A 26326-nucleotide genomic window follows, 5' to 3' on the forward strand; every position below is an offset into this window, starting at 1 on the left:
ATGGACATGTCTGATCAGAGCACACAGGGGCAAATGAAGGGGGAGGAAGAGAGTGGAGCACACACTGGTCCACCAGGCTTGGAGGATGATTTTGGCACTCTGAACAGCCAATGTACAGAGTGGACCATATGGCTGATCCCACTATGAGACATGCCATCCCTTGCTGGCCCAGGGCCCTATGGGGACAATACCGGAGACTCTGTGTTGGGACTGACCCGACTGGCCCTCCAACCCGGAGGCAAATCACTAAAAGCATGCAGCAGAGCAACCATGGGAGCAGAGCGGGTAGCCCCTGAGGGAGTACAAAGGACAGACTCTGGGGCCAGAGCATGATACGCCATCAGACCTGACTGAAGGACACACCTATAGAAAAAAAAAAATCAGACCTTGATCTATTTACAGGTTTTTCTTTCTTAAAAATTTTTTTTGTCTTTTAATTAATTTACTCTTTTATTGATCATTGGTTTTCTGTTGTTGTTTTTTTGTCATCACTGTGTTCTCACCCATCGCCTATCTTGCTATGGTTTGATTTTTGGTGCATATTATTATCTCAACAGATCTATCTAGATAAGATAGGCTGGAAGAATAGGCTGGAGGAGAAAACAACAGGACCAATGGTTCCCAGGGACATGGGAGAGAGAGAGGAGGGGGTAAGGAGGTGATGCTGACCAATCCAGCGACAGGGGAGCAACAAGTAATCCAAAATCCGTCGCAAGGAGGGTGTGAGAAGCCTGGTAGGTATTCAGCAAGGGCAATGTAACCAAGAGAAATTACTCAAACCCAAGTGAAAGCTGAGCATGATAGTCGGACAAGAGGAAAGTAAAAGTAAATAGAGGAAAGAACTAGGTGACAAAGGGTATTTCTAGAGGTCTACATACTGGCATGTACATATGTAAATATATTTATACAGGAGGGTTCGTAAATAGATCAACGTGCATATATTTATAGACTTAGTATTAAGGCAGTAGATGGACATTGCCAAATACTTACTCAATGCAAGAACACGTTATATTAAATTGGCATTCCATGATGAACACCTTTCCAACATGATGGTTGAAGAAAAATGTGTGCACTAGCAAATGTGGTGAAGAAAGCTGATGGTGCCTGGCTATCAAAAGTTATAGCATCTGGGATCTTACAGGCTTGAAAATAAAGAAGCGGCCATCTAGCTCAGAAGCAACAAAGCCCACATGGAGGAAGCACACCAGCCTGTGTGACCATGAACTGTTGAAGGGATCAGATATCAAGCATCAAAGAACACAAAAATCATGTCATTGTAAATGAGGGTGAGTGCAGAGTGGAGACTCAAAGCCCATTGGTAGGTAACTGGACACCCCCTTCCTGAAGGGATGTGGGGACGAGATAAGCCAGTCAGGGTGCAGGGTAGCAACAATGAAACATGTTGCCTCTAGTTCCTAAATGCTTCCTCCCCCCACTATCATGATCCAAATTCTACTTTACAAATCTGGCTAGACAAGGGGATGTACAGAGAGATCGCCTTGGAGATTGGGTGGATGTTCCCACAGTAGCGTGGAGCCTCACAAGTGCTGGTCAGGCATTTCCCACAGTCACTTGTAGGACCTCAGGATTTAGGCTGGGGATGCCCCCACTTTTTATAGGGGAGAACAACCTGTGGCTTAGTGTGTGGGAGAGGACCAGCGTGAATTCCCCAGCTGCTTGCCACACCAATAAGTGGGGGGTGGGAGCTCCCTCAGTTGGGCCTTCAGGTTTGCCCTAGGCAGAGGGGAGTGGCCTGGAGACAGCTATTGTCTTGTGATGGGAAAGAGAGTGAAAGGAGAGGAAAAAGAGAGAAAGAGGAAGACACAGACTGGGGCAATAATGCCAACCAGACTGACAACCACTCACCCACAGACAACTAAAATGCACAGAGTAAACAAAGGTGACAACAGTAAAAAAAAAAAAAAAGAAGAAAGAAAAGAAAAGAAAACAACTAAAAAGGAGAACCAAATCTGTGGAGGCTGTGGTAGGAAGTAGAGAAGAGCTAGATGGAGCGGAGAAAAGCAGAAAACCTGTAAGAAGAGCCCAATAAAAGGAAAAAGAGAGAAGAGAAAAGGAAGGAGGAGGAGAGAGTATTTTTTAAATGGTTAAAGAAATAACTGACCCTGTGTTATGCTGTGTGTAGCTCTGACTCGTCCTGTGTGCAGTACTGTCTTAGGGGTCAGGCTGCCCACTAGGAGGACAGGGTTGCCCTAGGCAGAGTGTTGGGCTCTGGAAACCAGCAGTGGTATGTGCAAGCAATGAGAGGGAGCAGAGAGAATCGTACAAGCTAAGAGAGAGGTGAAGAAAGCAAAGACAGAAAGAGGAAAGAAAGAAAAAGAGAATAAAGAGAAAGAAGGAAATAAATCCAACTGAGTTCACTAAGGTTGGCTGTGATGGTAAAGAGCAAGGAGAGAGAGAAGGAGGAAATAAAGTATAAAGTAGTAGCTGATCCCTGATTGCTTGGATGAGGGGCCAGAGGGGTTTAGACACTGCTCCAACATGGCAGGTCAGTGTGCCCTTTTAATGCCGGGACCCAGTGGTGCTGGGCAGAATTGCCCTAGTTGACGAGATCACCTTAGGGGCATGACGGAGGTTTCTTCAACGGTGCAGCGCACTGTAGGTGTTTGTCCCAGGTGCCTTGTGTGGTGTACAGCACTCCCACACAGGGCAGGCTGGAGTGCCTCCTGCTATTTGGGTTGATTTGCCCTAAGCGGAGGGAAGTGACCTGGAAGCCTTTAGTGGCATATGAGAGGAGAGAGTGGGAGAGAAGAGGAAAAAGAGGGGAAAAGGGGAAAAAAAGAGGGATAAAGAAGAAAGCGAGTAAATAAAAGCCCAACACCAACCTGAGCACGTTGAAACTGAGTGCGGTGGAAAAGTTAGAAGGGCTAGTGAATAAAGTGAGAATAAGTAGAGCAGTGGGTAAGGAGGTAATGATACTTGATCACCTGTCCTTGAGGCCAGAGGAATTCCAACTCTTCCTCAAGGTCACAGGGTCATGGACTTGTAAGGTCTCTCTCTCTGGCCTAAATTCCAACCCCAGTCCTTGGCTCCCCGCGAGAAAAATTTCATGCGGAAGCCGGGCTCGTGATCCAAGTGAATTTAATGAGAGTTAAAAGAAGCTTCAGGTTTTACAAGGCACCCATAGGATTCCTTTGACCATGGGGCCTGGCAGAGACTGCCTCAGGTCATGCAAGGATCTCTCTCCTCCCAGGAAGACGACCTGGACCACCCCTCTCCCTTCTGGTTCCTGCCTTTTCAAGGGTTCCCGGGGAGGCTGGTGAAGGACCCCAGGTCAATCCCATTGGCTGAACTGCAATCATCTGGCCCAGGTGGGCTGCTCCAGGTGCAACATCCATCGGAGCCCACGGGCAGGAAAATCCAGCTTTCCTATGCTGGCTCTCCTGGGCATGCGTTAATGGACTTTCCCATCCCTGATGTAGGGTTCCACAGATGCTGTGTGAGATTACTTCAAAAGCAAGATCGCGCCCGTGGCCAGGGGTCACTTGGGTGCTGGAGTACCTGCCTTGTGCTGCATGTAGCACTGCAGCAGGGGCTGGGAGGGGGCACTGGGGGGCTCCCTCAGCCCCGTCTAGGGCTCCAAGACCGGCAGGGCCTCCCCAGCTATGTGTAGAATCACTGAGAGGGAAGCTTGTTGTCCTATCTAGACTGCTGATGCTTCCTAGATCAGAGGATTTTCTTTTTTATCCCTCTGGCCAGCTAGAATGAAATTGTCTCCCACAGTCTCTGGGCTACAGCTCAGTGCTGTTTAAGGCTGACACTGCTACAGCGGGTCTTTGTTATGGTAAAAGCTGCCAGGCCCTGTGGCTGAGTTCTGGCATTCCTTAGCTAGGTTGCTTCTTATGCTGATTTATGTTAAGGGACTCCCCATGTGGTGCTTGGAGCTGAGCAACCAGACTTGGGTTTGAGTTTTAAACCAATCATTTATGTTTCACCCTTAAAAAAAATTCTACTTGTGATGTGCTCAGATTTGGTGGCTGTCAAGCTGACCCCCAGAGGGGGAGATGCAGCTTATCAGGGGGGTTGTTTACTAGTCGGCCAATTGGAACTAAATTTGCTCCCTGGACTCCCGACTTTCTGCCTTTTTCTCCCACACCATGATCTTCCTAAGGTAATAATATATTTTTTCTTCTACTCTAAATTATGGCTACCCACCACCAACCCCTGACCGTGAGCTCAAGGCATCCAACCGCATGGAGAGCTCAGTGTGGGGTTCCCCTCGTGTCTGAGATTCTGCCCCCTCTCAGGGCGTCCACCTGCAGGGATCCCTGCTCCAGGCAAGGGCATATCTGGCGCCTGCCACTTCGTCAAAATTATAGTGCTGCTTTAAAGCATTCTTGGTTTGCTTTGTGAGTGGAAATCCCACAAAAGAAGGGGTTCAGGAGAAACCCTGTTACCCTAGTTCTAATTTCAGAACTCCACCTCCCCGTTTCCTTCACCTAATTTCCTATTTTTCTGGTCTGGCAGCAGGAGCTCCAGATAGATGGGTCCTATCTGGTTGCCATTTTCTCTGAATCCCTCCATCTATTTTTTTTTACACTCTTAAAAAGTACAAAACATTTACTCTACAAGCGCAAACAGATTTTCAAAAGCAGGGAAAAACCTGAACGTTCAGTACATGGTTCAATCGTCTTTTCATCTCTGCACCCTAACTATGCTGAGCTCCATGGAACTGCATGGAGGGGAGCTATTCTGGCGTCATCGAGCCAAGTGAGTGTTTTGAATTACCTCAAGTGAATATTTGACTGGAAAGCATAGGGTGTAAAAAAACCCTGAAATCAGATGGTGCACATCTATCACAAAGAACAGGGCCTTGTACTTAAACCTTTTTTCTGAAAATAAGCAGCCATCTAAGTGAGATGTCAACTAAGTCCGCCCAGAACAAGCAGCACAGCCAGTGTGATGCCAGGGTGATAAATAATAGAATCTCAATCTGCAGGTATGAACAAGAATCAGAGCTTAAGTTCGGAACACCCAGTTTGCAAAAGGACTCAAATGCACATGCGGGGTGAATTCCCTCTGACCACAGCCCATGGACATGAACAGATACAGTTAAGTTCAAATGTAACACCTGATCATTTGATCTCTTCAGACTAATTTTAATTTGGTTCCAGTTTTTAGTATTTTTCACTTTCTGTTCGATTGAGGTTTTTCTCTCTTTTATCATTGTTAGTTTTTCTTTTCTACTTGTTTCTTGATTTTGTTTTGTATTTTTTTTTAATACATATGAAATCCAGGAGAGGCAAATCCAGAGAGACACTAACAGAATTAACAATCTCCTAGGGACAGGCAGGGAAGATTTGGGGGAGTGAGGGGGGGGCTAACAAAAATGAATATAAAAGAAGGAAATGATGTAAACCTGATTGTGGTGAGGATTACACAAATCTTAATATGACTGAAGTATTGAATGATATATGTGAATTATATGAGAATTAAAATAAAACAAAAGCTGAGGTCAGAGATAGGGCAGCAATTTAGCTCTGAATCTCTTGGTGAAGATTGAATGTCATTTTGTGCCAAGAGCCCATTTTTCCACTCATGAAGTTTGGGGAACCGGCGGCGGCGGCGGCTCGGGACGGGGGGGGGGGGGGGGCGCCAGGGGAGGGGGCAGACACCAGGAGCAGCGGTGGCAGCGGCGGCTCCCGGCGCCATCTTGGGCTGATCGATGAATTGAACAAAGAGGATCAATTTCCGATCAAGCGAGTTATCAATGGGGGCCGGGGAGTGAGAGGGACTTGTCCCCGAGTCGGCCCCGCTTTTCCCGGCACCCCCCTCCTCCCCTCCGCCGCGGCCCCCCCGGCGGCGAGGCAGCCCGGCGCCCCCGGGGAGGCCGCGACCGCCCGCAGCCCCCACCCCCGAGCGAGAGGCCGAGAGAGGAGAAGCCTGACCTGCAGCTGCTGTAAATCAAAGCGCTTCCAATATTGAAACATCGATCCCACATTGGCCGCCATCTTGAGACATATTGAGACGGAGTGAGAGGCTGATAGAGAGGGGGCTGGAGTTCAGGAGCCGCCAGGAGGCAGCAGGCGGGCGGCGCCAAAACCCGGCCTGGAGCCGGCCGCCGCCGCCACAGAGGAGCGCGGACTCCTCCTCACGGCGCCACCGCCGCCAGGGCGAGCCGAGCCGGAGCCGGAGTCGGAGACCGAGGGCGCGGCGGCAGCTGGCCCGGCCTCGCGCGCGGCCGCCCGGCCCCCGCCCCCCGCCAGTGGCCGAACGAGGGACCCGCCCGCGACCCCCGCCCCTCCCAACCCCCAGCCCCGGCTGGCGGCCGCCCGGCTCGGCGCGGCCCGGCCCCGAGGGGGCGCTGGAGGGCGGCGAGAGGGCAGCCCCGCGGCCCGCCGAGGCCCAGGCCCGGCTCACCTGGCGCGGGGGGGCGCGGAGGGAGGGGGCCCTGGCGGCGGCGGAGCGCAGCCCCCCCCCCCGCCCGCCTCTACGCCCGGGCGCTGGGTGCCGGCGACGCGCCGGGGGTCGTCGGTGGTCCTGCTGGGCGCCCGCCCGCCCGCGGAGCCGCCGCGACCACCTGCCTGAGCCCAGACCCCCGCACGGCGCAGGCCTCAGCGCACCCGCGCGTGTGCCCGAAGCCTTGACCGTGGGCGGCCCCGCCAGCCGGGGCCTCAAGGACCCAGCACCCCAGAGCGCCCTTGCTGGGGGAGGGCAGGGGCGTGGGGAGGCATCAGCCCCTGACCCTCTTGAACTTGCACCCGCCAGCGTCCCACGCAGGGGCCCCAGAGTCCCTGCTCAACACCACCCGGTGACCCAGGGCCCCCGAGCTGTCGCCGCCGACTTTTCACGACCGGAAAAGTCTCCACGCGCAGTCCTTGCAGCCCCCGAGGCGCGTCTGGGGAACAGCCCCGGAAACTTCCAGGGCTGCGGACCCCCTGGTTGGGTATTCGTTTGGAGGCAGACATTTGGGAAACCGAATTCAAAAACAGAAAGCAAGGCGAAAACGGCGACATGGGGACCGAATCCGAATAGCACGATCCCTCTTGATTGGCTTCCTCACGGACACCTGGCAAAAGCATGTTTGGGGATGGTCCTAAGTGTTGACACGCACGTGTGGCTCGGCGCTTCCAGTGGGACACCGCGCCGCGCTGGCTCGCACTGCAAGTAAAGTGCAGTTAGATCAAACCAATCCCCATCTCCAGGACTCGGGGTACATAAACCCTGTAGGGACTCCAAACTAAAATGCATATACGTGGGAGAGCATTCCTTTTCCCACTGGGCTGGGTGTGTGCCACTGATCAGGCGAGCGGGGTCGGCCTGCGTGAATGGATGGAGGAACCAGAAATGAGACGACGCAACATTCGAGGAGCCGCGCGTCCCCACAGTCTCGCGTCCCCACAGTCTCGCGCTGCTGACCAAGGGGGGTCTCTCGTTTTATCCAGCCGCAGGTCCTGCGACACCCCCGCTCGCAGCCCCTCGGGGGGGCCCCGCGGGCAGGAAGACGGTGGGATGCGCGAGGGCGTCGAGGGGCGCGTCCCGAGTCCCCGCCTGCAAGGCCGCCCGTGTGCCCTGCGGGGCGCTCCCAGCCTCTGGCTGCGCTGGGCGGCCTGTAGCGCGCGACGCCCGGGCCCGCGCACCCAGCGGGCGGGTGGCCGCCTCCTCAAGTTCTTAATGCTTCCTCTTGCCCCACTAACCAGAACCCAGTTCTACCATACTAATCTGGCCAAACTAGAGAAGGTATTGTAGTACCGATAGGAATTTCAAACACGGGGAATCCAGGGTGGATGGGCCTGTGAGGACCAGTGTTATGAGTGGAGATACTGGGAGGGTGGAGGAAAGGCAGGATGGAAAGTGGGAACCGATTACAAGGATCTTCATTGACCTCAAAAGAAAGGTGGGTGAAGATATGACAAAAGAATTAGTACATTTCCAAGGATTGATGAGGGATGGGTGGCGGGCATTGAGGGGGGAAAAAATGAGGAGCTGAGGCCAGGGGCTTGGGTGAAGAGTGGAGATTTTGAGAATAATGAGGGCAATTAATGGTCAGATGTGCTTCAAACAGCTGATGTATATATGGATTGTGGTTAGTGTTGTAAGAGCCCCTAATAAAATGATCATAAAAGAAACAAAAATAATCTGGGCAGAGGGCTCATGCAAGGATGATCTCAGGCTGGATTAGACCAGTCAAAACAGCTACTGGAGTCGCCTCACCCTGTGTCAATTCCTGAGTCAGGCATGAAGCTTAGGGCCCACAGCCCCAGCAGCTGGCCAGTGAGGGACGTGGGTCTCTGAGGCCATTCCACAGGGGGAATGGTCCTCTGTGCTGCAGGGCCCACCCTCCTATGTAAGCGTGCTGTCTGGGACAGGGCTTACATGGAGTCCACACCATGGGAGCTCTACTACTCATGGGGGATTGGCAGGAAGCCTCTGCTCATGCGCACACACCACCAACTAGCTGGAGGATCTCCGTGAACAAAGCCTGAGGCAGACAACAAGCCCACTAACTGATGCTGTAAGAGATACAGCGAGAGTGAGTCAGCATTGTGCACAGAATTGAGCGATACTGGTTCTTTGGGAAATTCATAATCCAACACTGACACTGCTGAGATAAAGGATGACAGTGAGGAAGATTCTACACCTGAGCTCTGTGATGGGCCAACGTGGTGCTCTACTCTCTTCAGGAATGGATGAGCCAGCTCCACCAAGATTCCCCTTTACTGGAGCACCTGCTATGTATGTAGACGTTGAACACAAGAACGCTTTGGCGTTCCTACAATGATTTCTGACCGATGAGGTCATCGAAAAATTGATTATGATAGCCCGGAGGTTTACTTTCAGGTTTTAACCCCTCTTCAGTTAATTTCTGTGCATGGGGGAAGGTTTGGGGCTTGCTTCATTTTCCTACATACGGTATCTCAGTTTGTCCAACACCATTTGTTGAGCAAGCAGAATTTGTCCCTTTGGATATTTCTGTGTCCTTTTTCGAAGGCTAGTTTCCTGTTGACTGGTGAATATATGTGTAGCTTTTCTGTTCGAATCCATTGATCTATATACCTCTCAGTGTACCAATACACTGCTCTCCCTTAGGGAAAAACAACAACAAAAGTTGTATGAGCCCCTATATAATGATTTTTTTTAATGGACGATGAACTATTTTCCAGGCCAGCACTATCCTATGTTTGAGCACATTGCTGCAGCCACTGTGTCAATCCATCATGCCTTATAGCCTGCGGTACTCATGTTCAGGTATAGTGTTCTGCCATTCACAAGGTTCACACTGGCCAGTTCTTTCAGAAGTGGAAGACCAGGTCCTCCTCCCTCGTCTCTCTGTCTGGAAACTGCTGAAGTCTACCTGCAGTGAGTGACCCAGCAGGCATTTGAACTACTGGCTGCAAAATTTCCACCATTACAGCCAAATGCAGGCCACCACAGTACAACAGACAGTAACAGCATCTTAACACCACACAAAGGCTCCTCCCTGGGGAGACCACGTGTTCAGGCAATTGCTGCTGTTACACATGTAAGTGGGGGCTACATGAAGTCGCACCATCTCCTGTGGCCCTTCCAGGAACAGGCCATTCTGCTGTTGTTTCTACTGGACTTAGGCTCAGCTGCCAACCTGCCCTCTGCACGCATTCTTCTCCTTACCCTTCCATGTCACCTTCTCTTTGCCCAAGTCAATACTGCTGGTCAGTCACCTACTGGTGGATGCTTGCTTCTGAAGTTTCTGAACCACATTTCCCCATGGTTATGAGACATTGCTGCTGCCACTGCGCGCATTTAACAGGTTACTTTACACCTTCAATGAGAAATCTAGGGGAATAGAAAGAAAGCTTCTTCTTTCTCCCAAGGAGTGGGTGGTGGTTTTGAACCGTTTCCCTTGAGGTTAGCAGCCCAATGTGTAACCCACTACACCAGTAGAGCCTTGGTGGCACTGTCCAGCAATTATTAGACTGCTAAATATGAGGTCAGGGTTTCAAACCTACCAACTTCTCCTTGGGAGAACGATAAAGCTGTTCCCATAAAAGACTGACAGCTCCAGAAGCCCTCTATAGGGTGGCTATGAGTTGGAATTTTGCGGTCATTTAGGGCTTTTTGGTGGCATGTGATTTTTTAGGGCTTTTAGGTTGTTTGTGGACGTTCAAGGTGTGTTTGGGGCATTCGGGTGGTTTGGGGTTTTTAGGGTGTTTTATAAGATTTTAGGGAGTGTTTAAGGGATTTAGGGGTGGTTTTTTAGAGTGTATAGGTATTTTTCAGCACAATAGGGTGTTTTTAGTGATGTTGCAGAGTTCCTTAGGGATTTTAGGGTATTTTTAATATTATATGTGTTTTTTCCCCCCAGCATTTTAGGTTTTCTTAGGGCTTTCATGGTGTTTTCAGGGCATATATGGGGTTTAGGAATGTTTAGGGTTTGGGAATCTTCTAAGGATGATTTTTGGAAGTTTCACATGTTTGGGTGGGCATTTGGTGTTTTTTTGTGGCTTTAGAGTGTTTATGGGATCCTGTCAATTTGCAGCTTTAATTCCGCAAAGAAAAGTCAGACAGCAAGCCAGAAAGGAGCAGGAAATGAAGGGGAAGCCCAGGCCACATGTTACAGCTGCCAAGTCCGGAGAACCTAGGTGTGGTCGTTGGCTACCTGGGACCGGGAGTGGGGCTGTGCTCCTGCCCAAGGGTGCTAGGGAGTAAACCAATCTCAGCTGGGGACGTTTGGCTTTTCTACTAATTAGCCGACTCCATGAACTTTCCCAAGGGCAGCTGGCGAATTGCCAGGGGAACCCAGCTAGACCCCCCACACAAAAGCACAGGGATGGTTACAGGAACAGGAGGTTTCACACAGTGGATGTGCAGGGCTTGGGGTCGGGATTGGGGGCCAAGGTGAGGAAGGGGCAGCAATAAGGCCTGGTCCCAAATAATCAGACACTGAGCAATAAAAGTACAAGGACTGCCAAGAGAACATGGGGACAAAGGATGGCTGGACTTCATTTGATATCTTTGGACGTGCTGTCAGGAGAGACCAGTCCCTGAAGGGACATCAAGTCCATGAAGGACATGATGCTTGGCAAAAAGTGGAGGACGGGCAATAAAACAGCTCGAACCAGTGGCTACACCAGTGGGCATAGTAACAATGGTGAGGATGGTTCGAGACCTGGCAGTGTTTTATTTTACTGCTTGTGTTTTTCTAGAACTGTCTTTCCTGGATGCACGAGGAAGGATAACTGTGCTTGTGGGAAGCAAATGCACAGTGGGCAGCGCTTTGGCCAACATAGGTACACCACCGGCACACAGTGCCCCCTTACTTGGCATCCAAAGTGACACGGTTTGTCTTTCCCCAGAGCTCTCCAGCCCTGGGGGAAGCGGCCCTGCCTTCGGCGCACCGCCAGGGGGCAGCACTGCTGCTCTCTCACTGGCTACATCTGTGAGGACCCAGAGAGCAGCTCCTTTCTGCTGCTCTCCTCTCAGACTTCTGCCAGAAGCCTTGGCTCGTCCTGGATCCTCCCTTGATTCCCACTCTGCACCTTTGGGGACGCCCAGCCCATTAACTCTCTCCCATCCTTCCTTGCTGCCTCTTGTCCAGATGCCTGAGCTGGGCTTCAAGTAGTTGTAATGTTATGCTTAGGTGAGATGTGTTCAGCTTGTTTACTGTCTGTATACAAGAAAAGAGTGCAGCCCAAGACATCCACCCTTTTGTGCCTCTATGGAAAGCCTGTTACGTGTCATAGTCTTCTCTCTGTGCAGTGCTTTCCTCTGCTGCTGATGCTTTTACATGAAATAGGACTCGGTGTGTCACCGCTACAGGAAATTATCTCTGAAAAAATAATATGCCCAGAACTCAGAAACAGTGTCAGCTTGCATCTGGCATCATGGAAGCATCATGGGTGTGTTTCCATTCATTCGCTCCTGAGTGTCACATGTTAAACTCAGTGCATAGCATAAACAGCAGCAGGCACAAACTGAGACAAAGCACACCCTTTGCTGTGAAGCACATTCCGACTCCTGGCTGCCCCTGTGCCACAGAGTAGAACTGCCCCGCAGGGGCTCCCTAGCTGTCATCTTTACAGAGGCACATGGCCACACCTCCCTTTTGGGAAGCCACTGGGTAGGTTTGAACTTCAGGGTTGTAGTAGTTGATGTTGTAGAGCCCTGGAGTCAGTTCGGATTCATAGGGGCCTGTGCACTAGAGAGAGAAACAAAGCCCAGTCCTGCGCCATCCTCGCACTTGTTACTGTATTTGAGCCGATTCTCGCAGCCACGGTGTCAATCCACCTAAGTAAGGGTCTTCCTCTTGTTTGCTAACCCTCTGCCAAAAATGACGCCCTTCTTGCAGGACTGGTTCCACCATAGTAATATGTCCAAAGTACCTGAGACAACGTCTCCGCATCCTCTTTCAGATCTCCTGCCTTTAGTTTGTCAGCTCACTTCGATGGAGTCGATGCTGAGCCATAGCGACTCTATGAGATCAGAGCAGAACTATCTCTGTGGGTTTCCCAAAGGCTAACTCTATGGGAGTAGAACGCCTCATCCTTTTCTTCTGAGGACTGACTGGTGGTTCCCCACTGCTGACATTACAGTTGACACCCAAGGCATAAGGTACTATGCCACCAGAAGTCCCTTGCCCCTGTGCAATAACCAACACCACCTACACACAAAACCCACCCCTTCTCTGTCAGTTTGATGTATGGTGATGGCTTGAGTTGCTATGAAATTGGAAGCTACTAGGGGGAACCCGACAAAAACTACAATTTTTTCAAAACTATGCATTTAAATTTTTTATCCCCTTCATAGTACTCTCCATTACACTTCACACATTTGTCTAATCTGTGATTACATTCTTGGAAACATTTTTCAAACTCAGCAGTTTGGGTGACACCCTTGTTTTTTCTCCCCCTCTTCTGTGTTGTCAAACCACTGTCCTTCATTCATGGAAACAGAAAGAAGTCACATGGAGTGAGTTCAGGTGATTAGGATATGAGGGACAAGAGAGGCATGCTTTTTTGGGGGATGTTTTCATACTGTTATTTCTTTTCTCTTTTTTTATAATCAATTTTTGGGGCCTCATACAACTCTTATCACAATTGATACATACATCATATTTGTACATTCATTGCCCTCATCATTCTGAAAACATTTGCTCTCCACTTAATCCGCTGGCATCAGCTGATAATTATTCCCCATCCCTCATGAACCCTGAATAATTTCTAAATTATTATTTTGTCATATCTTACACTATACAATATCTCCCTTCAGCCACTTTTCTGTTGTCTGTCCCCCAGGGAGATGGTTATATGTAGATCCTTGTAATCCGTTTCCCCTTTCCATTCCTCCCTCCCTCTACCCTCCTCGTATCGCCACTCTCACCACTGGTCCTGAAGGGATCATCGGCCCTGGATTCCCTGTGTTTCCAGTTCCTATCTGTACCAGTGTACATCCTCAGGTCTAGCTAGATTTGTAAGGTAGGATGGGGATCATTTTAGTTGTGGGGGAAGAAGCATTTAGGAGCTAGAGGAAAGTTGTATGTTTCATTGTTGCTACAGTGCACCCTGACTGGCTCCTCTCCTCCCTGCTACCCTTCTGTAAGGGGATGTCCAATTATCTACAAATGAGCTTTGGGTTTTCACTCCACACTCCCCCGTATTCACAAAGATATGATTTTTTTGTTCCGATGATGTCTGATACCTGATTCTTCCGACACCTCGTGATCACACATGCTGGTGTGCTTCTTTCATGTGGGCTTTGTTGCTTCTCAGCTACATGACCACTTGTTTAACTTCAAGCTTTTAAGACCCCAGAATGTATAACTTTTGATAGTCGACCACCATCAACTTCAGTCACCACATTTGCTTATGCACCCATTTGCCTCCAGCAATTGTGTTGGGGAGGTGAGCATCACGGAATGCCACTTTAATACAACAAAGTATTTTTGCATTGAGGGAGTACTTGAATGGAGGCCCAATGTACATCTGTTACCTTAATACTAAACCTATAAATATATGCATATAGATCTATTTCCCCATCGTTATACATAAATATATTTACATATGCACATGCCTTTATTTAGACCTCTATAAATGCCCTTTGCTTCCTACCTCTTTCCTTGATTTCCTTTTACTTTCTGATTGTCCCACTCTCATGTTCAGCCTTCATTTGTGTTTCAGTAATTCCTCTAGGTTACATTACTCTTGGTCACACTCTACCAAGCCTCCTACACCCTCCTCACCATCTATTTGGATCACTTGGTGTTCCCTTGTCCCTGGGTTTGTTAACAGCACTTCCTTTTTCCCTACACCCCCCTTTCCCATCTCCCTCCCCCAGCTGTCAGTCCCATTGTTTTCTCCTCCAGATTGTTCATCCAGCCTATCTCATTTAGACAGACCTGTGGAAATCATAGCATGCACAAAAACGAGACAGAGCAAACCCAAGCAACAAAATGAAACAAAAGAACAACACCACCACCAACAAGCCAATGACAAAAAGCAAAACAAAACACAAGAAAGAAAAGCTTTTAGTTAGTTCAAGGACTGTTTGTTGGCCTTTAGGAGTGCTTTCTCATAGAGTATGATGGGTCAGCTAGCCCTGGCCTCAAAGTCTATTTTTGGTATTCCCTGGGGACTTCGTTGCTCTGTTCCCCTTCCTGTTCTGTTGTACACCCTTAGTATTTTGCCTCGGTGTGCTGGGATCAGATCGGGCGATAGAGGCATGCTGTTTTTTGTGTGTGAGCAGGTGCACTGTCATGGTGGCAAAACCAGTCCCCTGTCTACCACTAATCAGTCCTTTTTATTTTAAATAAATCATTTTATTGGGGGATCTTACAGCTCTTGTAACAATTCATACACCAATTTGTATGAAGCACATTTGTACATACATTGCTATCATCATTTCCAAACATGTTCTTTCTCCTTGAGCTCCTTTTTTCCCCTCCTCCCACCCACGTGAACCACTGATACTTTATACATACTTTTTATTTTTATATTTTACGCCTCTGCTGTATCCCTTCACCCAAACTTCTGCTGTTTGTTCCCCTGGGTGGTGGAGTGGGGCTGTATGTCCATCATTGAGATTGGTTTCCCCTTTCTTCTGCTTCTCCCCCCTACCTTCCCTCGTGGTGTTGCTACTCTCAGTATTGGTCCTGAGGGGTTTATCTGTCCTGGATTCTGTGTGTCGGAACTTCTAGTCAATAGCAGTGTGCAAGCTCTGGTCTAGCCAGACAACTCAGACCTTCTTACACAATATCTTCAGAACCTCTATATAGGAAGCTTGATTAACAGTCTGACCTAGTGCAATGACTAAACTCCAAATGCACTATCACCCTCACATCAACAAAACCAAACAAATGAGCATCTTCTTGAAGTTTGAGTTCACTTGACAAGGTGTATTTGAGTGAGGTGATGATGGCGTCTTACACTGACTTGATTTATGTTTGCATTCTGGCTTGTGAGAAGAGCACAAGGTCTTGTCACCAGCAATGACCTTGGGAAAAAAGTGTGGGTGCACTAGCTCAGAGCAAGTTGCCAGATGCCTGCCCAAACAGGAGAATGTATATTTTGAAATGTGTACCCAGTGGAGCTTTGTACCGCTTGGTTTTTTGGCGGGGGTGGGGTGGGGGTGGGTGGAAGGCCGGCTACTCCTTTGTAGGTTAGATAATCTGAGATGTGCTATTTGAAATTTCCTGGGGCCAGTTTTAGACAAAACTAGAAAAGTTAATTTTGCTGTATGGAAAAATCTGACAGTCTGGAAGTATCTAATTTTCCTCACATGCCATCATTCCCCTAGTAGCATTATTCTTAGTTAAAGCTCTCCTCTGTTCCTCCTTAGGGTTTCCCCCACTACCTGATGTTCCTTTTCTCCTACTCATCATCAAGGGACTTGTGTCCAAAGTGAGGACAGCAAATAATTAAGAGACCCTCCTGACTCTCTGTTAAGAAGGGTGCTCTGGTGCATGCGTGTGTTTATGTGTGCACATACAATCGCATTTGAATTTTGTTGGAAGGGGCTTCATAGAGACAGAGAGTGACATGGTTAGAGCTGCTGCACATGTAGAGCACTGTACTCTATGGTGTTCTAATTCAAATGCATGTAAGGTCCAAGAGAGGTAATAGAAGCAAGTGACCAGGGTCAGGGAAGGCAGCAGGAGGAACTGAGGGAGCCTGAATGCTTCACACCCTGCCAGTTTCACTGATTCTTGGATGGGAGAGTACCAACCTAGTGCTGTGAAATCTTCGCAGTTTTCAGAGGCTTGGGGGATTTAAATTTTGTATGTAAAAAATAGACATCAAAAATGCTTGTAATTTATTGATTTCGATAAACACACTGAATGCCAGTACTCAAGTCAAACAAACCAAACTGACAGCCATCGAGTCTTTGCCAACTCATAGTGACCCTATTAGACAGGGTAGAACTGCCCCTCAGTTCAGCTCCCAGCCCTGGAGGCCCACCAGTTCCTCGTTATTATCATGAGGAATACTATTTTCACAAGAGCATTACATACCCCTAGAGACTAAACCATAAAGCCATATAGGCTTTGACCATCAATTCTGATATGCTTTTTCCTCAAACTGATGGGTCATTTGATGGAATCCTTGTATTACTTCCCTAACATAAAAATTAATCAAGCAAAGGAGATTCAGTGCTCAGTACTACAGCCCCCTATTTAGAGATTAACTCTTAAAAACCACCACCACCACCACCACCACCACCACCACCACCACCACCGCCACCTTATCTATGTTGATAAAAACTTGAGTAGGCTGTATAAATATCTCAAGTATTTAGGATAAAATGGATTCTTATTCTACTGTCACATATTTAGTTTGAGTTATGTGTTTCCATCTGAACACAAATTAAATAGACCTCATTGACATCTTTTCAAAATGCCATAAAAATTAAATGATTACCTTAAAAGATACTCAGTATAATTAGGCATCAGAAAAATGTACATCAACACTAGAGCGAGATAGTGTTTCAACCCATCAAGATGACACTAGCCAAGAATATTAAAAATACCATTGAGTGCTGGAAGAATGAACAGATTTGTGTCAGAAGAACAGTCTGAGAGGTCCTTAGAAGCAAGCACGGGGAGACTTCACATGCTTTGGGTATGTTATCAGGAGATGCCAGTCCCTGGAAAAGGCTGAAATGTTAGGTTCAAGTATAACAACAGTTTTGAAGATGGTGTAGGACTGCGCAGTGGTTCATTCTGCCTTGAGTTGGAACTGACTCAATAGCACCTAATGCTAAAAGCTAGATGCTTTTGATCCTAAATGAAAAGTGGATGGTCCAGCCTCCATACCAGCTACGTGGACAACTGCCCCTCCCCCCAGAAGAATTTACTTTAGAAGACGGCACTGAACCTGTAGCTAGGGGAGATGGACATGTCTGATCAGAGCACACAGGGGCAAATGAAGGGGGAGGAAGAGAGTGGAGCACACACTGGTCCACCAGGCTTGGAGGATGATTTTGGCACTCTGAACAGCCAATGTACAGAGTGGACCATATGGCTGATCCCACTATGAGACATGCCATCCCTTGCTGGCCCAGGGCCCTATGGGGACAATACCGGAGACTCTGTGTTGGGACTGACCCGACTGGCCCTCCAACCCGGAGGCAAATCACTAAAAGCATGCAGCAGAGCAACCATGGGAGCAGAGCGGGTAGCCCCTGAGGGAGTACAAAGGACAGACTCTGGGGCCAGAGCATGATACGCCATCAGACCTGACTGAAGGACACACCTATAGAAAAAAAAAAATCAGACCTTGATCTATTTACAGGTTTTTCTTTCTTAAAAATTTTTTTTGTCTTTTAATTAATTTACTCTTTTATTGATCATTGGTTTTCTGTTGTTGTTTTTTTGTCATCACTGTGTTCTCACCCATCGCCTATCTTGCTATGGTTTGATTTTTGGTGCATATTATTATCTCAACAGATCTATCTAGATAAGATAGGCTGGAAGAATAGGCTGGAGGAGAAAACAACAGGACCAATGGTTCCCGGGGACATGGGAGAGAGAGAGGAGGGGGTAAGGAGGTGATGCTGACCAATCCAGCGACAGGGGAGCAACAAGTAATCCAAAATCCGTCGCAAGGAGGGTGTGAGAAGCCTGGTAGGTATTCAGCAAGGGCAATGTAACCAAGAGAAATTACTCAAACCCAAGTGAAAGCTGAGCATGATAGTCGGACAAGAGGAAAGTAAAAGTAAATAGAGGAAAGAACTAGGTGACAAAGGGTATTTCTAGAGGTCTACATACTGGCATGTACATATGTAAATATATTTATACAGGAGGGTTCGTAAATAGATCAACGTGCATATATTTATAGACTTAGTATTAAGGCAGTAGATGGACATTGCCAAATACTTACTCAATGCAAGAACACGTTATATTAAATTGGCATTCCATGATGAACACCTTTCCAACATGATGGTTGAAGAAAAATGTGTGCACTAGCAAATGTGGTGAAGAAAGCTGATGGTGCCTGGCTATCAAAAGTTATAGCATCTGGGATCTTACAGGCTTGAAAATAAAGAAGCGGCCATCTAGCTCAGAAGCAACAAAGCCCACATGGAGGAAGCACACCAGCCTGTGTGACCATGAACTGTTGAAGGGATCAGATATCAAGCATCAAAGAACACAAAAATCATGTCATTGTAAATGAGGGTGAGTGCAGAGTGGAGACTCAAAGCCCATTGGTAGGTAACTGGACACCCCCTTCCTGAAGGGATGTGGGGACGAGATAAGCCAGTCAGGGTGCAGGGTAGCAACAATGAAACATGTTTCCTCTAGTTCCTAAATGCTTCCTCCCCCCACTATCATGATCCAAATTCTACTTTACAAATCTGGCTAGACAAGGGGATGTACAGAGAGATCGCCTTGGAGATTGGGTGGATGTTCCCACAGTAGCGTGGAGCCTCACAAGTGGTGGTCAGGCGTTTCCCACAGTCACTTGTAGGACCTCAGGATTTAGGCTGGGGATGCCCCCACTTTTTATAGGGGAGAACAACCTGTGGCTTAGTGTGTGGGAGAGGACCAGCGTGAATTCCCCAGCTGCTTGCCACACCAATAAGTGGGGGGTGGGAGCTCCCTCAGTTGGGCCTTCAGGTTTGCCCTAGGCAGAGGGGAGTGGCCTGGAGACAGCTATTGTCTTGTGATGGGAAAGAGAGTGAAAGGAGAGGAAAAAGAGAGAAAGAGGAAGACACAGACTGGGGCAATAATGCCAACCAGACTGACAACCACTCACCCACAGACAACTAAAATGCACAGAGTAAACAAAGGTGACAACAGTAAAAAAAAAAAAAAAGAAGAAAGAAAAGAAAAGAAAACAACTAAAAAGGAGAACCAAATCTGTGGAGGCTGTGGTAGGAAGTAGAGAAGAGCTAGATGGAGCGGAGAAAAGCAGAAAACCTGTAAGAAGAGCCCAATAAAAGGAAAAAGAGAGAAGAGAAAAGGAAGGAGGAGGAGAGAGTATTTTTTAAATGGTTAAAGAAATAACTGACCCTGTGTTATGCTGTGTGTAGCTCTGACTCGTCCTGTGTGCAGTACTGTCTTAGGGGTCAGGCTGCCCACTAGGAGGACAGGGTTGCCCTAGGCAGAGTGTTGGGCTCTGGAAACCAGCAGTGGTATGTGCAAGCAATGAGAGGGAGCAGAGAGAATCGTACAAGCTAAGAGAGAGGTGAAGAAAGCAAAGACAGAAAGAGGAAAGAAAGAAAAAGAGAATAAAGAGAAAGAAGGAAATAAATCCAACTGAGTTCACTAAGGTTGGCTGTGATGGTAAAGAGCAAGGAGAGAGAGAAGGAGGAAATAAAGTATAAAGTAGTAGCTGATCCCTGATTGCTTGGATGAGGGGCCAGAGGGGTTTAGACACTGCTCCAACATGGCAGGTCAGTGTGCCCTTTTAATGCCGGGACCCAGTGGTGCTGGGCAGAATTGCCCTAGTTGACGAGATCACCTTAGGGGCATGACGGAGGTTTCTTCAACGGTGCAGCGCACTGTAGGTGTTTGTCCCAGGTGCCTTGTGTGGTGTACAGCACTCCCACACAGGGCAGGCTGGAGTGCCTCCTGCTATTTGGGTTGATTTGCCCTAAGCGGAGGGAAGTGACCTGGAAGCCTTTAGTGGCATATGAGAGGAGAGAGTGGGAGAGAAGAGGAAAAAGAGGGGAAAAGGGGAAAAAAAGAGGGATAAAGAAGAAAGCGAGTAAATAAAAGCCCAACACCAACCTGAGCACGTTGAAACTGAGTGCGGTGGAAAAGTTAGAAGGGCTAGTGAATAAAGTGAGAATAAGTAGAGCAGTGGGTAAGGAGGTAATGATACTTGATCACCTGTCCTTGAGGCCAGAGGAATTCCAACTCTTCCTCAAGGTCACAGGGTCATGGACTTGTAAGGTCTCTCTCTCTGGCCTAAATTCCAACCCCAGTCCTTGGCTCCCCGCGAGAAAAATTTCATGCGGAAGCCGGGCTCGTGATCCAAGTGAATTTAATGAGAGTTAAAAGAAGCTTCAGGTTTTACAAGGCACCCATAGGATTCCTTTGACCATGGGGCCTGGCAGAGACTGCCTCAGGTCATGCAAGGATCTCTCTCCTCCCAGGAAGACGACCTGGACCACCCCTCTCCCTTCTGGTTCCTGCCTTTTCAAGGGTTCCCGGGGAGGCTGGTGAAGGACCCCAGGTCAATCCCATTGGCTGAACTGCAATCATCTGGCCCAGGTGGGCTGCTCCAGGTGCAACATCCATCGGAGCCCACGGGCAGGAAAATCCAGCTTTCCTATGCTGGCTCTCCTGGGCATGCGTTAATGGACTTTCCCATCCCTGATGTAGGGTTCCACAGATGCTGTGTGAGATTACTTCAAAAGCAAGATCGCGCCCGTGGCCAGGGGTCACTTGGGTGCTGGAGTACCTGCCTTGTGCTGCATGTAGCACTGCAGCAGGGGCTGGGAGGGGGCACTGGGGGGCTCCCTCAGCCCCGTCTAGGGCTCCAAGACCGGCAGGGCCTCCCCAGCTATGTGTAGAATCACTGAGAGGGAAGCTTGTTGTCCTATCTAGACTGCTGATGCTTCCTAGATCAGAGGATTTTCTTTTTTATCCCTCTGGCCAGCTAGAATGAAATTGTCTCCCACAGTCTCTGGGCTACAGCTCAGTGCTGTTTAAGGCTGACACTGCTACAGCGGGTCTTTGTTATGGTAAAAGCTGCCAGGCCCTGTGGCTGAGTTCTGGCATTCCTTAGCTAGGTTGCTTCTTATGCTGATTTATGTTAAGGGACTCCCCATGTGGTGCTTGGAGCTGAGCAACCAGACTTGGGTTTGAGTTTTAAACCAATCATTTATGTTTCACCCTTAAAAAAAATTCTACTTGTGATGTGCTCAGATTTGGTGGCTGTCAAGCTGACCCCCAGAGGGGGAGATGCAGCTTATCAGGGGGGTTGTTTACTAGTCGGCCAATTGGAACTAAATTTGCTCCCTGGACTCCCGACTTTCTGCCTTTTTCTCCCACACCATGATCTTCCTAAGGTAATAATATATTTTTTCTTCTACTCTAAATTATGGCTACCCACCACCAACCCCTGACCGTGAGCTCAAGGCATCCAACCGCATGGAGAGCTCAGTGTGGGGTTCCCCTCGTGTCTGAGATTCTGCCCCCTCTCAGGGCGTCCACCTGCAGGGATCCCTGCTCCAGGCAAGGGCATATCTGGCGCCTGCCACTTCGTCAAAATTATAGTGCTGCTTTAAAGCATTCTTGGTTTGCTTTGTGAGTGGAAATCCCACAAAAGAAGGGGTTCAGGAGAAACCCTGTTACCCTAGTTCTAATTTCAGAACTCCACCTCCCCGTTTCCTTCACCTAATTTCCTATTTTTCTGGTCTGGCAGCAGGAGCTCCAGATAGATGGGTCCTATCTGGTTGCCATTTTCTCTGAATCCCTCCATCTATTTTTTTTTACACTCTTAAAAAGTACAAAACATTTACTCTACAAGCGCAAACAGATTTTCAAAAGCAGGGAAAAACCTGAACGTTCAGTACATGGTTCAATCGTCTTTTCATCTCTGCACCCTAACTATGCTGAGCTCCATGGAACTGCATGGAGGGGAGCTATTCTGGCGTCATCGAGCCAAGTGAGTGTTTTGAATTACCTCAAGTGAATATTTGACTGGAAAGCATAGGGTGTAAAAAAACCCTGAAATCAGATGGTGCACATCTATCACAAAGAACAGGGCCTTGTACTTAAACCTTTTTTCTGAAAATAAGCAGCCATCTAAGTGAGATGTCAACTAAGTCCGCCCAGAACAAGCAGCACAGCCAGTGTGATGCCAGGGTGATAAATAATAGAATCTCAATCTGCAGGTATGAACAAGAATCAGAGCTTAAGTTCGGAACACCCAGTTTGCAAAAGGACTCAAATGCACATGCGGGGTGAATTCCCTCTGACCACAGCCCATGGACATGAACAGATACAGTTAAGTTCAAATGTAACACCTGATCATTTGATCTCTTCAGACTAATTTTAATTTGGTTCCAGTTTTTAGTATTTTTCACTTTCTGTTCGATTGAGGTTTTTCTCTCTTTTATCATTGTTAGTTTTTCTTTTCTACTTGTTTCTTGATTTTGTTTTGTATTTTTTTTTAATACATATGAAATCCAGGAGAGGCAAATCCAGAGAGACACTAACAGAATTAACAATCTCCTAGGGACAGGCAGGGAAGATTTGGGGGAGTGAGGGGGGGGCTAACAAAAATGAATATAAAAGAAGGAAATGATGTAAACCTGATTGTGGTGAGGATTACACAAATCTTAATATGACTGAAGTATTGAATGATATATGTGAATTATATGAGAATTAAAATAAAACAAAAGCTGAGGTCAGAGATAGGGCAGCAATTTAGCTCTGAATCTCTTGGTGAAGATTGAATGTCATTTTGTGCCAAGAGCCCATTTTTCCACTCATGAAGTTTGGGGAACCGGCGGCGGCGGCGGCTCGGGACGGGGGGGGGGGGGGCGCCAGGGGAGGGGGCAGACACCAGGAGCAGCGGTGGCAGCGGCGGCTCCCGGCGCCATCTTGGGCTGATCGATGAATTGAACAAAGAGGATCAATTTCCGATCAAGCGAGTTATCAATGGGGGCCGGGGAGTGAGAGGGACTTGTCCCCGAGTCGGCCCCGCTTTTCCCGGCACCCCCCTCCTCCCCTCCGCCGCGGCCCCCCCGGCGGCGAGGCAGCCCGGCGCCCCCGGGGAGGCCGCGACCGCCCGCAGCCCCCACCCCCGAGCGAGAGGCCGAGAGAGGAGAAGCCTGACCTGCAGCTGCTGTAAATCAAAGCGCTTCCAATATTGAAACATCGATCCCACATTGGCCGCCATCTTGAGACATATTGAGACGGAGTGAGAGGCTGATAGAGAGGGGGCTGGAGTTCAGGAGCCGCCAGGAGGCAGCAGGCGGGCGGCGCCAAAACCCGGCCTGGAGCCGGCCGCCGCCGCCACAGAGGAGCGCGGACTCCTCCTCACGGCGCCACCGCCGCCAGGGCGAGCCGAGCCGGAGCCGGAGTCGGAGACCGAGGGCGCGGCGGCAGCTGGCCCGGCCTCGCGCGCGGCCGCCCGGCCCCCGCCCCCCGCCAGTGGCCGAACGAGGGACCCGCCCGCGACCCCCGCCCCTCCCAACCCCCAGCCCCGGCTGGCGGCCGCCCGGCTCGGCGCGGCCCGGCCCCGAGGGGGCGCTGGAGGGCGGCGAGAGGGCAGCCCCGCGGCCCGCCGAGGCCCAGGCCCGGCTCACCTGGCGCGGGGGGGCGCGGAGGGAGGGGGCCCTGGCGGCGGCGGAGCGCAGCCCCCCCCCCCGCCCGCCTCTACGCCCGGGCGCTGGGTGCCGGCGACGCGCCGGGGGTCGTCGGTGGTCCTGCTGGGCGCCCGCCCGCCCGCGGAGCCGCCGCGACCACCTGCCTGAGCCCAGACCCCCGCACGGCGCAGGCCTCAGCGCACCCGCGCGTGTGCCCGAAGCCTTGACCGTGGGCGGCCCCGCCAGCCGGGGCCTCAAGGACCCAGCACCCCAGAGCGCCCTTGCTGGGGGAGGGCAGGGGCGTGGGGAGGCATCAGCCCCTGACCCTCTTGAACTTGCACCCGCCAGCGTCCCACGCAGGGGCCCCAGAGTCCCTGCTCAACACCACCCGGTGACCCAGGGCCCCCGAGCTGTCGCCGCCGACTTTTCACGACCGGAAAAGTCTCCACGCGCAGTCCTTGCAGCCCCCGAGGCGCGTCTGGGGAACAGCCCCGGAAACTTCCAGGGCTGCGGACCCCCTGGTTGGGTATTCGTTTGGAGGCAGACATTTGGGAAACCGAATTCAAAAACAGAAAGCAAGGCGAAAACGGCGACATGGGGACCGAATCCGAATAGCACGATCCCTCTTGATTGGCTTCCTCACGGACACCTGGCAAAAGCATGTTTGGGGATGGTCCTAAGTGTTGACACGCACGTGTGGCTCGGCGCTTCCAGTGGGACACCGCGCCGCGCTGGCTCGCACTGCAAGTAAAGTGCAGTTAGATCAAACCAATCCCCATCTCCAGGACTCGGGGTACATAAACCCTGTAGGGACTCCAAACTAAAATGCATATACGTGGGAGAGCATTCCTTTTCCCACTGGGCTGGGTGTGTGCCACTGATCAGGCGAGCGGGGTCGGCCTGCGTGAATGGATGGAGGAACCAGAAATGAGACTACGCAACATTCGAGGAGCCGCGCGTCCCCACAGTCTCGCGTCCCCACAGTCTCGCGCTGCTGACCAAGGGGGGTCTCTCGTTTTATCCAGCCGCAGGTCCTGCGACACCCCCGCTCGCAGCCCCTCGGGGGGGCCCCGCGGGCAGGAAGACGGTGGGATGCGCGAGGGCGTCGAGGGGCGCGTCCCGAGTCCCCGCCTGCAAGGCCGCCCGTGTGCCCTGCGGGGCGCTCCCAGCCTCTGGCTGCGCTGGGCGGCCTGTAGCGCGCGACGCCCGGGCCCGCGCACCCAGCGGGCGGGTGGCCGCCTCCTCAAGTTCTTAATGCTTCCTCTTGCCCCACTAACCAGAACCCAGTTCTACCATACTAATCTGGCCAAACTAGAGAAGGTATTGTAGTACCGATAGGAATTTCAAACACGGGGAATCCAGGGTGGATGGGCCTGTGAGGACCAGTGTTATGAGTGGAGATACTGGGAGGGTGGAGGAAAGGCAGGATGGAAAGTGGGAACCGATTACAAGGATCTTCATTGACCTCAAAAGAAAGGTGGGTGAAGATATGACAAAAGAATTAGTACATTTCCAAGGATTGATGAGGGATGGGTGGCGGGCATTGAGGGGGGAAAAAATGAGGAGCTGAGGCCAGGGGCTTGGGTGAAGAGTGGAGATTTTGAGAATAATGAGGGCAATTAATGGTCAGATGTGCTTCAAACAGCTGATGTATATATGGATTGTGGTTAGTGTTGTAAGAGCCCCTAATAAAATGATCATAAAAGAAACAAAAATAATCTGGGCAGAGGGCTCATGCAAGGATGATCTCAGGCTGGATTAGACCAGTCAAAACAGCTACTGGAGTCGCCTCACCCTGTGTCAATTCCTGAGTCAGGCATGAAGCTTAGGGCCCACAGCCCCAGCAGCTGGCCAGTGAGGGACGTGGGTCTCTGAGGCCATTCCACAGGGGGAATGGTCCTCTGTGCTGCAGGGCCCACCCTCCTATGTAAGCGTGCTGTCTGGGACAGGGCTTACATGGAGTCCACACCATGGGAGCTCTACTACTCATGGGGGATTGGCAGGAAGCCTCTGCTCATGCGCACACACCACCAACTAGCTGGAGGATCTCCGTGAACAAAGCCTGAGGCAGACAACAAGCCCACTAACTGATGCTGTAAGAGATACAGCGAGAGTGAGTCAGCATTGTGCACAGAATTGAGCGATACTGGTTCTTTGGGAAATTCATAATCCAACACTGACACTGCTGAGATAAAGGATGACAGTGAGGAAGATTCTACACCTGAGCTCTGTGATGGGCCAACGTGGTGCTCTACTCTCTTCAGGAATGGATGAGCCAGCTCCACCAAGATTCCCCTTTACTGGAGCACCTGCTATGTATGTAGACGTTGAACACAAGAACGCTTTGGCGTTCCTACAATGATTTCTGACCGATGAGGTCATCGAAAAATTGATTATGATAGCCTGGAGGTTTACTTTCAGGTTTTAACCCCTCTTCAGTTAATTTCTGTGCATGGGGGAAGGTTTGGGGCTTGCTTCATTTTCCTACATACGGTATCTCAGTTTGTCCAACACCATTTGTTGAGCAAGCAGAATTTGTCCCTTTGGATATTTCTGTGTCCTTTTTCGAAGGCTAGTTTCCTGTTGACTGGTGAATATATGTGTAGCTTTTCTGTTCGAATCCATTGAT

This window comes from Tenrec ecaudatus (genome assembly GCF_050624435.1).
Source record: "Tenrec ecaudatus isolate mTenEca1 chromosome 10 unlocalized genomic scaffold, mTenEca1.hap1 SUPER_10_unloc_1, whole genome shotgun sequence".
In the NCBI taxonomy this organism is placed as follows: Eukaryota; Metazoa; Chordata; class Mammalia; order Afrosoricida; family Tenrecidae; genus Tenrec; species Tenrec ecaudatus.